The sequence below is a fragment of the Calliphora vicina genome, chromosome 2 (assembly GCF_958450345.1).
Source record: "Calliphora vicina chromosome 2, idCalVici1.1, whole genome shotgun sequence".
Taxonomy (NCBI): domain Eukaryota; kingdom Metazoa; phylum Arthropoda; class Insecta; order Diptera; family Calliphoridae; genus Calliphora; species Calliphora vicina.
In genome coordinates, this window is record NC_088781.1 from 83,087,845 (window position 1) to 83,107,067 (window position 19,223).

At 29.8% G+C, this 19,223-nt stretch overlaps 1 protein-coding gene across 1 annotated transcript in view; it reads right to left on the reverse strand.

The window, feature by feature from the left end:
- ova (ovaries absent) overlaps positions 1-19,223 on the reverse strand; it is a 391,912-nt gene that overhangs the window by 2,804 nt on the left and 369,885 nt on the right. The gene's annotated exons all lie outside the window — the stretch shown is intronic.

Consider the following 19,223-nt stretch of genomic DNA (forward strand, 5'->3'; position numbering starts at 1 on the left):
ACCACTGTGTGTCGCTTACGATAAAATTCGTTTACTGTAAAATGTAAACATTGACTTACGATAAAATCTTACCCCCTATAATTTTGAAGTTATTAACAATTTTGATATTCTGAGAACGCTAAAACATGAGTCGGTCCATAAAATTTTAATTTATGCAATAAAAAAAATGTTGAAAATGTCGCTTACTATAATTTGGCGCTAAGGGCTCGATATGTATTTTAGAATTTATTAATATAAAAATGTCTTTCAAATTCTTTTGCTTTGAAAAATGAAAAATTACAATTGATTATAGTTTGTTAAAAATTCAGCTTATCTTTTTCTTGTGTTTCTTGTAATAAAAATTTAATTTTTCCAACACAAAGAATTTTTGAAATGAATATTAACAATTAATTCTGCGATCCACTAGATAACACCCTTATTATAATGTCAATAATCCCTTATCGGCGGCATGAGATCACCCCCCACGAAATAATCCCCCAAAAATAAAATGAAATAACCCCCCAAAAATTAGTACAGAGAGCTAGGGGGGGTTATTTAATTTTTTGGGATACTATTTCATTTTTTGAATTGGGGGATTATTTCATATGAAATAATACCCCAAAATATCATTATGAAATAAGTCCCCAATATAAATTTTGAGAGATAATTTAATTTTTTAATATATAAAGAAAACTTAAAATCTGTTAATTATGTCCCGATATATTAACAACCATTTACCATTCACAAAAAAAAGTTGAAGTGATAATTTCGCAAAGTTAAGATCGTGATAATTTCGCAGTGCAATGAAAGTTGTAAAGAATAAAAATTTATTTTGAAATTGAAACTGGGTTCAGAATGACTTTTTTGGTTCAGAATGTCAAAAAGTCGGTATACAATAGTACCAGTAAATAAGAGTACCGGAATAAAACTGGCAAGGCAAGAGTAAGTGTGCTAACAGCTGGTAACTGTTTACTTGCCAAGAATTATGTTGAGCACAACCACAAGAACGAAGAAGAATTGTATAAGGAGTTAAAGGCTCTTAATATAATTAAGGACGAATGCGAAGATCTTGCAGGAATATTAAGGGCCATACCTCTGCAATGAGCATAATAAGATTTGAGTTGTATGTTAGTAAGTTAAAAAGTATTTTTCTATTTTTCTCTAAATTTCTAAAGATTTTAATTTTAAATAACTTTAACTTTTTTAATAAGAGCTATAAGGTTTAACTTAAAACAAGTTTAATTGAAATATTGAATTGTAAATTACTGTAATGATTTGTAACCAGACGGCGCTGGCGAAAAATTGTGTAAAAAATAAAAAATCGCGCGATTTTTTATTTTCAATATTTTAAAAAATCGGATTAAACCCAAATATATTTCGTATTTAAATATATTTTTTATTTCATCCAAAAGTCTTAAAAGAGATTTCAATACAAAAGGAGAAAAGTTCCAAACATTTCAAAATATGCAGTTAATACGATATGAAGTATTCAGTGATATTCTTTCAATTTTTACAAATAAATTATAATAAAAATGAACTTAAGCCTAATTAAAAATTTACTTTCAAATTATATATATAAAAAAAAAAGTTTGAATAATTACCAAAAATCTATAAATAAAATATACACATGCACAGTAAAAGACTGAAATCAGTTTCCAATCTCCAGTTTGATTCAACGAATCAACACCAAGGAGAAAAGAAAGAAAAACACAAAATCATACATAGCTGAATTGTTAACCAAAGGTTGACTACAGCAACACTAATAAATGATAAACTTGTAATAATAAGAATACACATATATAATAAAAATATTTGAAATTTCGTCTAATTTACAAATAATATAAATATGAATTAGGCTTCCCATATTCTAATTCCTAATAATAGTAAGTTAAATAGATGATATTTACAAACAGACCTTGACAATGAAGATTGTTGATGACGCCCTTGGCAGGGTAGAAAATGCATTCCAATTTGCCAATTGTCTAAAATTTTAGTATTCAGTGATATTCTTTGAATTATTACAAATAAATTATAATAAAAATGAACTTAAGCCTAATTTAAAATTTACTTTCAAATTATATATATAAAAAAAAAGTTCGAATAATTACCAAAAATATGTAAATAAAAAGGTTTCTCATAAAGCACATAGATCATTTATGCAAAAAAACACTACTATTTATACCCTACACAACCATAGTGGGAGGGTATAATGCGCTTGTGCAGATGTTTGTAAAGTATACCGATCGACTTAGAATCACTTTCTGAGTCGATTAAACGATGTCCGTCCGTCTGTCCACGTAAACCTTGAGTGCAAAGTACAGGTCGCAATTTTGACGATAAAATTTGGTACATAACGTTTTGAAACTGGCTGAAATCGGTCCATTATTTCAACTAGCCCCCACATTGGACTTTATCGGTCATAAATATTTAATCTATTTCGCTGCAAATAAGTTTTTTATACAAGGAATTCATTTCACGAAATTTTATTATGATCGGTCTATAATTAGTCATAACTCCCATATAAGACCCGCTTCCGAAAATCACCTTAATATGCATAAATCTCCCAAAAATGTTGGTATGGACATAAAATTCAACATAAATAACTTTCATCTATATATATTAGGGTATTCAATTAATCAGGTATCTGGTTAATCGGTTAATCGAGCAAATAATTAATCGAGGTTTAGATTTATTCGCTTAATAATCGGTTAATTTAAAATTATACGATTGACCGAATAATTTCTATTTTCTTTTTAAATTGAAAATACAACAACGAATTTTGTGTACAAAAACATAAAAAACAGCAAATAAAGTATTTAAGATCATTTTTGTAAACATATAGCCTATTTGCTGCAACCACGTCATAACTAAAAATCCGTGTTTTATTAACTGAGTAATACAAAATATGCGCTGTTCTATAATCTTTAATATAGTTTTCAAAAAAGTCTATTATTTTTTGTGTGAGAGTGTTTTTTTGTTGTAAACATCAAAATTAAAATTCGTGTTTTCTCGTATATTTCATAAGTAAAAATTTGGGTTAAATACAGATTAGAAAGATATTAACATCTACTATTTATATTTCTGAAATCGCATGATTTGTTGAAATTTATTTAAGAAATAGTAAAATGTCATAAAATATTCAAAGACATTTTTTTTGGAAACGACTTTTTTTGAATTATGACGTTGTTGCAACAAATGAGCGATATGTGAGTTTTTTAGGGTTTTAGAGAGATCTTCTGAAATAATCTTTTATAAAAAGAATATAATTTGAACAATTTTTTTCTTTAGATTTCATAAAACTTTTCTTGGAAAAAAACTCTCTCGCTGATATGTTGGAGAAATCAAAAGCATGATAAAGAATATTCCTTGGATTGTATTAGATTTTAATTAATTTAATAGTTTCGTTTAGTTATGATAAAAGACTCAATTCAAAAAAAGGTTTCGTCTATACATGTAAATACAAACAAAGTTTCAAAGACATGTAAATTAAATATGTCAGTTGTTATACATACTCAAGGTCTATTAATAAGGTCTGTGCAACTAATCAGGTGTTAATTTTTTGCCCCTTTGTATTTACATACTGTGCTTGTCAAAATTTGTTTACTTTTGTAAAGTATTGAAATTCTTTTTAAATTCTATAAAAGTTCTAATAAAAACAAACTGAAAACTGAAAAAATAAATTAAAAACTTAAAATAGTAATAAAAGTAAAACTGAAATTTCACAAACAAAAAAATATGGATTTTGTGACAATTGTGTTTCTGGCGCAGATTTCTGCCAAAGAAAACATTCTGTTGATACAGCCATTCAGATAGTTGAATATATCTATTGCCTGTTTGCGTCTCATATCTTGTCTTTTCAATTTGTTATTATTTCATTACTGATATCCTCCTCATTATTCTCCAGATATCCTCCACGTTTTTGTGAAGCCATTATTAGTTTAGCCTTCTTTTTCATATTTTTATTAATTAGGCGCAATTTACATTAAGACTTTTCAGACGTCTGTTTTTTCGAGAATCTTCCAAAAAATCATGACCATTTACACGGTGATTTTTTACATGAAATTATGTTTGTCTTGTTTTTGACATTTAATTGTTGATTCTCTTTAGTTGTTTATTCGTAATATTTTTTTTAAACGAAAACATCTTATTTGATTGTGCAAAATAAGTTGGATAATTTTTTAAATTGTTTTTTAAAAGTAAATACAAAATGTGTGATGAAATAATTGAAGAAATGTTTTTTAAATTGTTTTTTAGAAGTAAATTCAAAATATGTGATGAAATAATTGAAGAAATGTTTGATTTAACTTTAAAAAAAAATGTCTCTTTTAATATAAATGATGTTTTCACTTTAACAAACGAAAAATTATAAAACATAATAAGAAGAATACGAATACGAGGAATGTCAAAAAGAAACATGAAAAACCGAAATCATGTTTGTTTTCTTACCCCCCATTCTTCTCTACCCCGCGCACCACCAATCATCGACAAACATGAAAACAGACGTCTGGGCAAACATGAAAAAAATCATCGTGTAAATTGCGTGTTATTCATGAATTTCATATATTTAAAAAAAAACTATGTAATATGAATGTTATTGAAAAGAAAATTATGGCCCTAATTTTGTAAATCACTTCACAAAGTGATATTTATATGGAAAGCAAAAACAAAATTTAAAAAATTTTAAAAATTTGTTTTTGTTTTATATACAAATTCTTAACAGAACAAACGCACCAAAATTCAAACGTTGATTTGCCTTTCATAATTTGAAAATTTTGTATATAAAACAAAAACAATTTTTTAAAATTCTTGAAATTTTGTTTTTGCTTTCCATATAAATATCACTTTGGTGACGTGATTTACAAAATTAGGGCCTATATTAAGTGTGTTCGCGTACTTTCCAGTAAAAATGATCCAGTAGCTTTAATTTAGAGCGTAAAAATACATTTACTCTCAATCTAAAAAATATCCAAAAAAGTACGCGAACAACAATTTGTAAAAATAAGTTTTATTTTATTATAACTCAATTTAAAACGTTTGTTTTGTGTTATTTTACTTCTTTTCTTTGCAAGACTTATAAATTGTGATAATTTTCAACTTTTTTGTTTACATTTGCAACAATATGTTTTAAACATATTTTTTATGTTGATATTTTTTACTGGACAAAAAATGTCCAGTAAAAAATATAATGTTCTCTATCTACGAACTGTCACTTTTAACACTCTCTTGCTCTCTCGTTACAAGTTTTTAAAAGTAATAGTTTTACATAAACAAAATGTCTATTTTTCTTTTTGTTTTTGAATTGTTGTAGAGTTGCACATACCTTATTAATAGACCTTGTACATACCAGAGAACGGATTGAAAGCATTGACAATAACAAAAAAATGCCGAGCTATGCGTATACACATTTGTTTTTCTGATTGCCATATGAAAGAAACTAAAAACATTCACAACATTCGTTAAGTATTTTTTTTTTCAGTATCTTTTTTCTTTATTGAATCTTTCTTTTTAGAAATTTACAAATAAGTATTCAAATCTTAACCTAAACTAAAACTAAAGTTGTTATTGCCGCTGCAATGTCCAACATGAGTGCTCGTTAAATGATTATCTGGCCAGATCCAGTGTTTCCAATCGCCTCAGTCGTCTATGACTCAACTCCCTGGCGAGGGGGTTTGGATGATCCATTAGTTTTGAAATGTATTTTAGACTGGAGAGTTTGATCTCCTCGCGTATTATGGGGACATTGAGATCCCTATGGATATTACTATTGCGAATGTACCATGGGGCACCTGTTATTGTCCTTAACAGTGCTGACTGCTTTCTTTGCAATTTTTGAACGTTAGATGAGGAGGCTGTTCCCCATAGCTGAATGCCGTATAGCCATATCGGTTTTATACTTGTTTTGTACAAAAGCACTTTGTATTCCAAGTCTAGAGCAGACCGTGGGCCAATTAACCAGTACAGTTGGACTGACTTCAATTTTATTTGCGTAACCTTGGCTTCAATATGGTGGGACCATGTTAAACGGCGATCAAGATGGATACCGAGATATCGCACATGGCTCTGTTCTGGGATTTTGATATTATTTATCTGTATGGAAGGGCAACTTTCTCGTCTTAAAGTAAATGTAACGTGAATACATTTTGTTGCATTGACCTTAATTTTCCATTTGTCCAGCCATTTTTCCAAATCGCCGATGTGAGACTGGAGTTGTTCAGAAGCTATTACGGGGTTTTCATGTGTACTTAAAAAAGCGGTATCATCCGCAAATGTAGATGTGTGAATCAGTGCGCTCGTGGGCATATCTGCAGTATATAAAATATATAGGAACGGCCCTAGAATACTTCCCTGTGGTACACCAGCGGATATTTTTCGACGTGTTGAGATCACATCCTTTGATCTGATTTGGAAAGATCTTTCTTGTATGTAATTTTTAAGCAGTTTATGTACGTTCGCAGGTAGTAATTTTGTGTATTAGTCCATCGTGCCAGACTTTATCGAAGGCTTGAGATATCTCAATAAATAATGCGGAACAATACTGCTTGCTCTCGAAGGTTTTCCGAATAAGTGTATTTATCCGATGTACCTGTTCGATAGTACTATGTTTCCTTCTGAAACCAAATTGGTCAGGAATAATGCAATTTTCGTCAAGGTGCACTATAAGTCTCTCAAGTAACAACTTTTCAAAAAGTTTTGAGAATATTGACAATAGGCTAATGGGATGGGACGGTATGATGACATCTTTTCCCGGTTTCGGTATCATAACTATATCAGATATTTTCTATGAGGATGGGAAATATCCAATACGTAGTATTGGATATTTCTTGGAATTTTAGTGGGGCTGGCACCATATTATTTATGACATTATCTCTAATATATGAATTTGTATCATTTGGGGTAAATACATTCTCCAAGTGATTGGCAAATGCTTCGATTTTTTCTGAAGTATTTTTTGCCCATTCTCCGTTCTGAAGGCGTATGGGCGACTCATATACAATAGGGCATTGCATATTTTTCACAGTTTTCCAGAGACTATATTCTGTGTTCTTAGTAGGGTCTAAGTTTCTAAGATAATTTCTCAGGTTAGATTCTTTATTAATCTTTAAGGCGACGTGAAGTCTTCTTTGGCACTGATTAAGTTTAGCCTTTACGTTCGGAGATCGCGATTGTTGCCATTGACGTCTGAGTGTTTTCTTTTCTTTGATAATAGACTCAATGTTTTTAGGACATTTTGAATGTCTGTAATTCCCCAGGGTGACTGGGGGCGTGGACACTTTAACGGCGTTTGTTAAAATGTCTGTAAATATATCGACAGCGGATTGTATCTCATACTCATTTTCCAATGAGATGTTCTGTGGCAAGTGTGAGCTAACATACATTTTATACTTTAACCAGTTCGTTTTCTTGTTAGGGAAACAAGAGTAAGAGTTTTCCAATTTACTTGGAACTGCTAATAACGTTAAAACTGTAGGCGAGGTCCAGCGAAGGGATCACTGAAATAAATTCTCGTTTTGTATTCCTGATTACAGCGAAGTCAATTAGATCGGGAATCTTATTGAGGTCTGTAGGCCAATAAGTAGGTTGGCCACTAGATATGGCATCTAGTCTGTTAGACGATATTGCTTCTAACAGTTGCCTCCCTCTAGGAGTAATAAGGCGAGAGCCCCAAAATGTATGTTTTGCATTGTAATCACTGCTATAAATCTTGGACCTAGAGTCCTAAAATATTCGAGAAACTGCTCACGATTAATAATATACCTAGGAGGGCAATATATTGAAGATATTGTAACTCTACCATCAGGTATATTTATAGATGTGGCCTGGATGTGATCCGTTTTATATTCTGGCATTGGGAAATGCCTAATATCCTTTCTCACTAATATAGCTGTTCCACCACAAGCTCTACCACTTGGATGTTTTGTATCATAAGTATAGCATCCGTTAATTCTGAAACAGTTCCTTATGGTAAAGTGTGTTTCAGAAACGAGTAGTACATCAATTTCCTGAAGGTGGAGAAATTGTTGTACTTCATTCTTATGTTGGCTAAGGCCGTTAGCATTCCAAAAACAAATTCTTAGAGAATTCATTTTTTATTTAGCAGGATCTGCATGAGCATGCTTTGATTCTGCATCAATTGTTGAAACATATTTTGCATGTTCGTCATGAAACTGTTCATGGTTTGAATTAGATTCTCAATAGAGCTTTGAGTGTCGGGTACTGGTACACCCTCTTTTAATGCATGTGCATATGAAAATAATGGGGTATTATTTCCATTGCTTCTTTTCATTTGGGTAACTGAACCCTCATTTGTCGTATTGGCATACGATTTGTTTTGATAATTATCATTTATGATGCCTCTATATTGAGCACTAGAAGCATCAGTGTTTGTTTTCATTTGGGTAACTGAGCCCTCATTTGTCGTATGGGCATACGATTTGTTTTGATTATTGTTTTTTATGATACTTCTATATTGAGCACTAGAAGCATCAGGAAGGCTTGGAAAGTTAGAAGACGTATATTGAGCATGTAAAGGTCTTCTTGCCTTCGTTGATTCCTGTATGCGTAGGAATACTGGGCATCCACGGTAGTTTGCGGTGTGATTTTGACCACAGTTACTACATTTCCTTATATTATCTGTTTTTGAGTGGGGGCATTCTTGACTTTTATGAATATCTCCACATCTTACACATACAGAAGGTAATTTGCAGAATGTTCGGGTGTGACCGAACTCTTGGCAATTAAGGCACTGAGGTGGACCTTTGCGCTTAATTGGTTCTTCTACAATTATTTTACGATTAAGAAGATATCTTAAACCGTATATTGGATGAGTGTCACCCTTTTTCTTTAATTGAGAAGAGTTGAAAGTGATTTCAACTCTAAAAATTGGTTGAGGAATTTTATTCTTATTTATTATGTTGTGAATGGACTTCACTTCAAAGCCTTCAGACTCTAGCGCCTTTTTAATATCACACAGTGGTTTAGAAACTTTTTTTTTTTTGGAAATAATTCGGTATCTCGGGAACTATTGGAGATATTATTACATTTTTTTTAAAAATTTTGAGACCCGAGGTGACCAACTTTGAGGGGGCACAAACTGGCCCGTATTACCCCTAGGAAGCTGAACAAATGTAATTCAACTCAAAAACACCTCAGCTCTAACCATGTGAAATTTTGTAATAATATCTCCAATAGTTCCCGAGATACCGAATTATTTCCAAAAAAAAAGTTTCTAAACCACTGTGCATCAGTTGGCTCAGAATAGGGATGCCAATCCCGAAAATCCCGGGATTTTTCGGGATCGGGATTTCCCGAATCCCGGGATTTGTGAAAAAGAATCCCGGGATTTTTCGGGATTAACAAATCCCGAAATATTATGAGATTTTTGATATTTTAGGAAGATTTTTGAAGCACCCAAAATACTAAATTCAGCATATTTTTTATAATACTAATCTCGCTTCAAATCCAAACGCAGCCAGATTTTTTCATTTGAATCGGAGAGCAGCACGTCTCCCTTGCATTAACAGGCTTTTACACAATTTACACTTTTACGAAATTTATGTTCAAGTTATTTTCTAAAGGGGACTAGGGGCAAATGTAGTCCGATTTCCGCAGTACTTTACAGTATAATTTCAGAGTACTTACAACTTATTTTGTGCAAAATTTTATAAGGATTGCCGCATAATCAAGATATTTATGACTGCTCAAACAGTACTCCGGGGGACAATTGTATGGAGCTAGGGGAAATCATGGACCATTTTATTTTAATTTAACGCATTAGTTTTTGATTTATGTTTTTACTTAAATATATTAATGAAATAATAGTTTTTATTGTTGAATTTGATGTTTTTGACGTTTAACTAAAATCCCGAAGTCCCGAAAAATCCCGAAATCCCGAAAAATCCCGGGATCCCGAAAAATCCCGGGGTCCCGAAAAATCCCGGGATCCCGGGATTTACATTTCTAAAATCCCGAATCCCGGGATTTGTAAAACCCAGTCCCGTTTGGCATCCCTAGCTCAGAACTATCTATACCTTTGATGACTACTGTCAAACCTTTTTCACTTTTCAGTTGATATGTATAATAGTTTCTTTTCTCGGAATCGAAATTATCAACAATCATTCTGACATTTTTTTCCGAATAAGTTTGTACCTTTGTCTTTTGAATATTTCCTTTACGTAGAGAGACCACGTGGAAATTCTCCTTACCTACAAGTTGGGACAATTTGTTCACCAAAACATTTGTAGTAGGTTCGCGCAAATATAGGGGAGGTGGCTTATAGTCTTTTACAGGCTTTGCGGGTTTTTCGTTACTTTCTTGATTGTCAAGAATTGCAAAACGATTTTGACTTACCGGATTTTTCTTCGCCTGTTTTGGATTTGGTTCCAATTTTGATGTCCTAGGACTGGTCCATTCCTGTTAGGATTTTCCCGTATTTTTCACTATACTTCGAGTATTTTTTGGTATGGCACCAGTATTTTTTAATGTAAAACTCGATTGATTTTGCTTATCATCACCGGTTTTTATAGAGTTAATATTTTCATTACTACTATTTGTGACATTGATCACAGTAGCATTACTATTTTCAGCAACCATTTGACTTGTTGTTTGTTTTTCTATAATTTATTTTATGTTGTCTTCTACACAATTGTTTTGTTTTCTCGCACTAGAGAGTGGAGATCTCTCGTTTGTTGTTGTTCTTACACTTAAATAATTGATCTTTTGGATCATATGTATTATTATTGTTGTATGGAGAGCTCACAACAATGTATGCATTATTTCCATTGCTGCTGAGCTTCCTTTCACTTGTTGGAGAGTAAGAGAAACTCATACACAAACACACAAACACTACACTCTTTATTTAGGGTTTTATTTATTTATGTTGTTTTTTTTTACTTTTGCTTTGTTTTTTTTCTGATTGTTAATATTTGCATTAACAAACAGTTGTTTTTTTTTTTTGGCTGTTTAAATCAATATTTAAATATATTTATAAGTATTTACGTTAAGTATTCGTTGACATTTGTATGCATACATATGTAGTTTGTGAACATACAGAATCTTACGGAATTAGTATTTTAAATTTTTTAAATTAAAATGCGTATAACATTGAAGACGGTCATGATTTTTAAACAATTGTTTTTTTGTTTAACATATACATTTATTTAGTCCCGATATTATCAAAAAACTGGAGTAGGGTGGGTAAACATTTTGAAAATTTAATTTTAAAATGCGAATATCTCCTAAGTTATAAGAGATAATTAGTAGCTACTTTTTTATGTAATTTTTTGGAAATCGGAACCCAAACGAAGAAACAGTATCGTTTTAATAATGTAACATACCAGAGGTGTCCTACTTTGGGGACCCCTGGCCGCGAATCTGGGTGGTCCCACGAGGTCAAAACTCAAAACTTAAACTCGACAATATTTCCTCTTTGTGCAAGTAAACTTTTATTGAAATCGGACGAAGCGTCTACAAGTTACAGATTTATTTCCCCCTATTTTTTTTCTATTCCACTGTGCAACACCAGTATGTTAAGTTACACAAGTTTAACAGTAAAACTTTTAACATGTATGTAAATTCATTCTATCAGCATTATAACCATTCACACCATTCGTTAAGTATTCGTTGCTTTTGGGAGTGTCAGTTTACTTTTATAGAAGACAAGCAATACATGCATCATTTTTCGTTGCACTCCATTTTATGAATAATAAATATTGTCAACAAAAGGCTCATTTTTTGTGAATGCATTCAAAAGCACAAAATAGAGCATTCAATCCGTTCTCTGGTACATACTCACAAATCATGTTTATTGGATGTTCAAAAAATATCTAATTTTAATTTGTATTTGAATTGAAACGGAAAAATAAATACAAAAAAAATTTGTAAAGTGCAAAAAAAAAGTAATTTCGGTTAATCGGTTAATCGACGGTTTATTTGTTATTTGAAAATCGGCAATTTCAAATTATTCGAACAGTTCCCCGTCTAAAATTAACCTAATATATATATAAAAGAGTAACGTGACTGACTGACTGATTCATTCATCATCGCACAGCCCAAACGGCTAAAGCTAGAAACTTGAAATTCGGGAAATGGGTTCCTTTTACAACATGCAGATCCACTAAGAAGGGAGTTTTGGAAATTCGGTCGTTAAGGGGGACAAATGGGGCAAAAACGGGTAAACCCTGTACCTCTATATCTCCAAAACAAATAAACATAGCAATTAAATTTTAAATGCGTCCGACAGGTGTCTGATATATTTTTGAAATTCGAAATTCAAGTTGTCATATGGGGTAAACCCTCTGTTAACATGTATATCCCCTACATAAATAAACATAGAAATACTATGTTAAATGCATCTGGCTTAGATCAATAAAGACTAGAAATGTTTTTGGTACTTTTTTGAAATTAGAATTCCTAAAGCCTAAAACTTCTATTCTTTTTTGGTACTTTTTTTATAAATGTATTTTCTCAATAAAAATTCCATGAACTAGTATTTTCAAATAGTACGTATTACTGATAAGTAATAGGTACTTTTTTGAAAACTATTTCTTCACGAAGGACAGAAAAGGGCCCAAAAATAGGTAAAACAGGACATTTATTATCTAACATTAACAAACTTATAAAATAAAACAGACAATCCTAAAATCCTTCAAAAACTAACCCACTATTTGAAATTCGATAACAAGCGTGTAACAAGGGGAAAAACTTCAGTACACCTAATTTGGTACTTTTTTCAAATTATTTTTTCCCTATTTTATATTGTGTACTTTTATTTATTTTTTAATAAAAATTATTGTGCCGCCATTGAGTTTCGAAAACATGTTGTTCGATTACAAAGCAGGAATCAAAACCCTTTGACTACATCACTTCGTTTATTTTCATATTTAAAAAATGGTTTTATTTTCAAAATTGTTTGTTCACCAATGGAGAATTATATTAGTTGAATTCTATTGGTGTTGAAAATAGAAACATTATAGACAAAAATCTTAACCTTAAAGGGAAAAAGTCGGGTAAACAGTTTTCTCAGATTTCTTTTTCCAAACCAATATCACTTTTTAGTAGTAGTAATATGGGGATACTAACTCAGAGAATTTTTTTCTCTCATATAAAATTGAGTTTGGGATAATAAATTTGATATTTACTATCTCTATGGGAGTGTGTTTTGAAATTTTTTTCTCTCAAAAAAAAATTGAGTTTTGGGTATAAATTTTGTGTTTAGAATCTGTATGGGAGAATAATTTTTTGATATGGTTTGGGATAAATATATTTTTCTAATAATATAATTTTTTCTGTTGAAAAGGTTATTCATTTCTCAAACCTTTTTTGGTATTTATTCGGTGAAGGTAAATGATCATTGTCATTTAAGTGGAAAATATAGAGGACCATCACACAACATATGTAATTTAAATTATCAATTTCCAAAATTTTTTCCTGTTATATTTCATAACTTTTCTTCTTATGATTGTCATTTATTCATAAAGGAACTTAATTTAATTGAAAATGGTAAAATAAATATTATCCCACTTAATAAAGAGTTGTACATATCTCTATCAAAAATTATTAGAGCGGAAAATGAAAATATAGAAATTCGATTTTTAGATTCGTTTAGATTTATGTCATCAAGTCTGGACTCTGGACTAACAGTTAAATCAATATTTCCAGATATAAAACAGTTTTCATTACTAATGAGGAAAGGAGTTTTTCCATATAATTATTTAAATAGTACTGATAAGCTTAAATAATGTAATTTGCCAAAAAGATATTGATGATTACAACCAAGTTAAAGAAGTTTGGAAATAATTCGATTGTAAATCATTAGAGGAAAACCGATGTACTACTGTGTTACGCGTCGTATATGAGCAAAAGAATAACAAAATTCAGCTTCAATAAGAAAAATATACTATTTGTTGGAATACAAAGTTAAGGGGCAAAACAAGATCTACAGCTAGCTCAGCAATTGGTATATTCGGTTCTCAACCCGGTTTCCCTAACGCATAACATATAATATACTCCTTGCCAAAAAATTACCATAGAATATATTTATTAAATGTACAAAAATTTAAAAACGTTTAAACGAAATTTACAAACAAAAGGGTTAGCTAGATGTTGTGCCAATTGGAGTACATTTCTCCCACCCTACTTGACTAATAAAGAGTCAAACGCCTTGACAGATTACGTACTCGGAATTTTAATTCTGTCCCTAAAATAGACATGATTACTTATTCATAAAAGAAACATTTACCCTTGGCTATCCTTCCCTTGCACTTAAGAAATTAAAATTTAATTATTTGAATTTACAATAACAATCATAGAAAATATTTATTGGATAAAAAGTAAAATAAAATAAGAAAATCATAATATAAACAAAACAAAAATCTTACAAAAAAAAAGAGATGATTATTCATTCATAAATAAAACAAAATATAATGAATGAAAAATAGTGTAGGAAAAAAATTAAAATTGACAAACATACATATTTGTACAATTATTTATGTATGAAACGCTATGGAATCGGACTGACTGATCGGACAAAAATAATAATAAGAGTAATTATAATATGAATAAGAGTAAAACAATAATTACAAAAATAAGGTGGTTTATGATTTACTCACAACAAATGACTATTATTGTTGACTCATCTCTCGATGTCTCGACTGAAGGGCCCAGCAATCAATACATGATGATGGTGATGTTGTTGTTGCTTATATAAAAAAAGAACCTTTTAATATTTGTAATTACTTATGCATGTAAATATGAATTTAGAAAAGATAACTTTACACTCGTAGAAATATATTGGTATAAAATAATTAATTATAAATTAGAAAAGATAGCTTTAAACTCATAAAAATATGTTGGTATAAAATAATTTTTAGTTAATAATTTACATTGTATTATTAATAAGAAAATTAAAAGTAGTAAATAAAGTTATATTTTAATTCATTTCAGTTTAGTTTTGTTATTAATTTCTAAGTTTATGTTTTCTTTTAAATTTTATTATTAATACTTTTAATTTCACATTTTGATTTTAGTAGATAATATTAAATTAACTTAATTCTGTATAGGTTTAGGGTTTGTTATATATTTTTAGAAATAAGTATTAGATATAGATAATAGTATAATAATATAGTAATAGATTAGATTAAGTTTAAATTTTGCATAAAAAAAATAAGTTTATAATTAAGGATTTGATTACATTTTTACAAATTTTAATAATAGATTAATTTATATATTTTACATTCTAATTAATTTGTTTGAAATTTTAATAATGAAATTTTATGAATATAAAAATATTATTTATTTGATTCGGATTTTGTTAAAAAAAAACATTTCAATTTAGTGATAGAATAGTAAAAATTTAGTTTAGTATAGGCAAATTTTTAGTATTTTAATATAGCAAATTTTATATGTAGTTTATAGGTAGGTTTAGTTAGTTTTAAATATATGGGGGATTTCATGTCAAGTGAACCAACTTTTGAAATCGATGTCTTCCGATCGGGATGAAATTTGCACCAAGGTTAGCTCTATTGGATAGTAACTCAGACACAATTTTTCAACAACATCGGTCGAGAACTCTCTGAGTTATAGGGGGTAAAATTTTGACAATTTGGTCAAACAGGGGTTTTTTCTTATCCATGTAACTTATTACCTATTGTTCTTAGCAAAATGTGTTCCAAATAGTATAGATAGCTATTTCTTCGATCTTTCGAAAAAAAATATTTAAAAAAAAAAATAAAAAATTTTTAATATTTTTTTTCCGAAATCAAAAACTTTTTTGACTTTTTTTTAAAATACGCTATTTTTTTTTATTTTTTTTTTTTTCTTAAAATAAAGTTTAGATATTTTCCTTGAACACCTACTTGGTCGCTTAGTGGGATGCGAGTGGGATATCTATCAAAATAAATATTTTGTAACTCAAAACATCAAATTTTTGACTTTTTTTGCAAAATCAAAAACTTTGTTGACTTTTTTTTTTCAAAATGGACCCTTTTTTAATCTTTTTTTTTAGGTCAAACAAAAGCTTAGATATTATCCTTGAAGACCCTTTTGGTCGCTTAGTGGGATGCGAGTGGGATATCTATCAAAATAAATATTTTTTAACTCAAGACTTACAATTTTTGACTTTTTTTTTTGCAAATACGATTTTTTTTCCAAATGGGCCCTTTTTTTAAAATTTTTTTTTGTAGTCAAAAGAAAGCTTAGGTCCATTCCTTTAAGATATTTTTAGTCCCTTAGTGGGATGCGAGTAGGATATCTATCAAAATAAATATTTTGTAACGCAAGACATACAATTTTTTAATTTTTTTTTGCAAAATCAAAATTTTTTTCCAATATGGGCCCTTTTTTAATTTTTTTTTTTGCTCAAAAGAAAGCCTAGGTCCATTCCTTTAAGATATTTTTAGTCCCTTAGTGGGATGCGAGTGGGATATCTATCAAAATAAATATTTTGTAACGCAAGACATACAATTTTTTAATTTTTTTTTGCAAAATCGAAATTTTTTTCCAATATGGGACTTTTTTTTAAAAATTTTTTTTGCTCAAAAGAAAGCTTAGGTCTTTTCCTTTAAGACCTATTTTGTCACTTAGGAAGATGTGAGTAGGATATCTATTAAAATAAAAATGTTGTAACTCAAGACATTCAATTATTGACTTTTTTTTTGCAAATTCGAATTTTTTTTCAAAATGGGCCCTTTTTTAAAAATTTTTTTTTAGTCAAAAGAAAGCTTAGGTCCATTCCTTTAAGATATTTTAGGTCCCTTAGTGGGATACGAGTGGGATATCTATCAAAATAAATATTTTGTAACTCAAGATATACAATTTTTGATTTTTTGGCAAAATCAAAAACTTTTTTGACTTTTTTTTAAAATGGGCCCTTTTTGTAATTTTTTTTTTTGCTATAAAGAAAGCTTAGGCCTATTCCTTTAAGATGGTTTTGATCGCTTAGTGGGATGCGAGTGGGATATATATCAAAATAAATGTTTTGTAACTCAAGACATACAATTTTTGTGTTAAAACATTTATTTTGATAGATATCCCACTCGCATCCCACTAAGGGACTAAAAATATCTTAAAGGAATGGACCTAGGCTTTCTTTTGAGCAAAAAAAAAAAATTAAAAAAGGGCCCATATTGGAAAAAAATTTTGATTTTGCAAAAAAAAATTAAAAAATTGTATGTCTTGCGTTACAAAATATTTATTTTGATAGATATCCCACTCGCATCCCACTAAGGGACTAAAAATATCTTAAAGGAATGGACCTAAGCTTTCTTTTGACTACAAAAAAAATTTTAAAAAAAGGGCCCATTTGGAAAAAAAATCGTATTTGCAAAAAAAAAAGTAAAAAATTTTAAGTCTTGAGTTAAAAAATATTTATTTTGATAGATATCCCACTCGCATCCCACTAAGCGACCAAAAGGGTCTTCAAGGATAATATCTAAGCTTTTGTTTGACCTAAAAAAAAAAATTAAAAAAGGGTCCATTTTGAAAAAAAAAAGTCAACAAAGTTTTTGATTTTGCAAAAAAAGTCAAAAATTTGATGTTTTGAGTTACAAAATATTTATTTTGATAGATATCCCACTCGCATCCCACTAAGCGACCAAGTAGGTGTTCAAGGAAAATATCTAAACTTTATTTTAAGAAAAAAAAAATAATAAAAAAAAATAGCGTATTTTAAAAAAATGTCAAAAAAGTTTTTGATTTCGGAAAAAAAATATTAAAAATTTTTTATTTTTTTTTTTAAATATTTTTTTTCGAAAGATCGAAGAAATAGCTATCTATACTATTTGGAACACATTTTGCTAAGAACAATAGGTAATAAGTTACATGGATAAGAAAAAACCCCTGTTTGACCAAATTGTCAAAATTTTACCCCCTATAACTCAGAGAGTTCTCGACCGATGTTGTTGAAAAATTGTGTCTGAGTTACTATCCAATAGAGCTAACCTTGGTGCAAATTTCATCCCGATCGGAAGACATCGATTTCAAAAGTTGGTTCACTTGACATGAAATCCCCCATATAGTTAATTTTGTTGTTGGTCATTTTAGATTTTAGCTAGATTATGCAATAATAGACACTTATGTAACAATTCAGGTCACATGTTGGATTTGGTTTTGACTATCCTATGATGAACACTGGTCTGAATAACGCGTCTAAAGAAAATCCTATGCAGGTGTGGAAAATCTTATCCACGTGGAACTATTCCTCGCGTCTTTTCTCGCTGTCTTCACAAAAATTTTAAGTATTTGGGGTGCGGAAAATTCCACAGCCAATTTGGAAAAGATTTCTCTAAAGAAACGAAGTATTTAATGATAACCACATGTCTAGCATTCACTAATTTGATTCTTACCTGATATAGTATAAATCTTTTGAATTCTTTCCAGAACTATTGAGCACTTTTCTTGATGTCGAAACTTCTACGTTTTATTGTATTTTAAGTAATTTTAAATTTTAAAGTTTTATATATGCTTTCTGAATAATTGTCACAAATTATTAATTCACAATTAAATATATTAACTTTTAAACTTTTAGAGATGCGTTCAGAATTTGTATGACTTTATACCACTAATATCACTTTGATAATGAGGCTTCTTAAAGTGTCAATCAAGTTAAAAGTGCGTATTAGGATTAAAATTTGCGCATTAAATTGAAAGTAAAGAAGGAGTGTAAGGGATAGTTAAATAATTATACTTGTTTGACCATTATAGAGAAAAAGACAAAAAAAACCATTGATATGCAAATCAAGATTTATTACCATATATGGTAATATCAATTTTAATGAGTGTAAATTACTCATGTTACAAACATACATACGCATGTATATACGTTTACACTCATTGAGTGAGAGAGCAAAACAAACTTGTAGCATGCGATATCAGGAGAAATAATCCATATTAGAGAATATAATTATCTTCATACGGCAAAGTAAATATCATAACAAATATTTTGTTTTTTAAAATAGAAAAATTTCCACAATTTATATGCATAACAAATATTTAACATTTTTATATATATATATATAAAAGAGTAACGTGACTGACTGACTGACTGACTGATTCATTCATCATCGCACAGCCCAAACCGCTAAAGCTAGAAACTTGAAATTCGGGTAATGGGTTCCTTTTACAATATGTAGATCCACTAAGAAGGGATTTTTGGAAATTCGGTCGTTAAGGGGGACAAATGGGGCAAAAACGGGTAAAACCTGTACCTCTATATCTCCAAAACAAATAAACTTAGAAATAATATTTTAAAT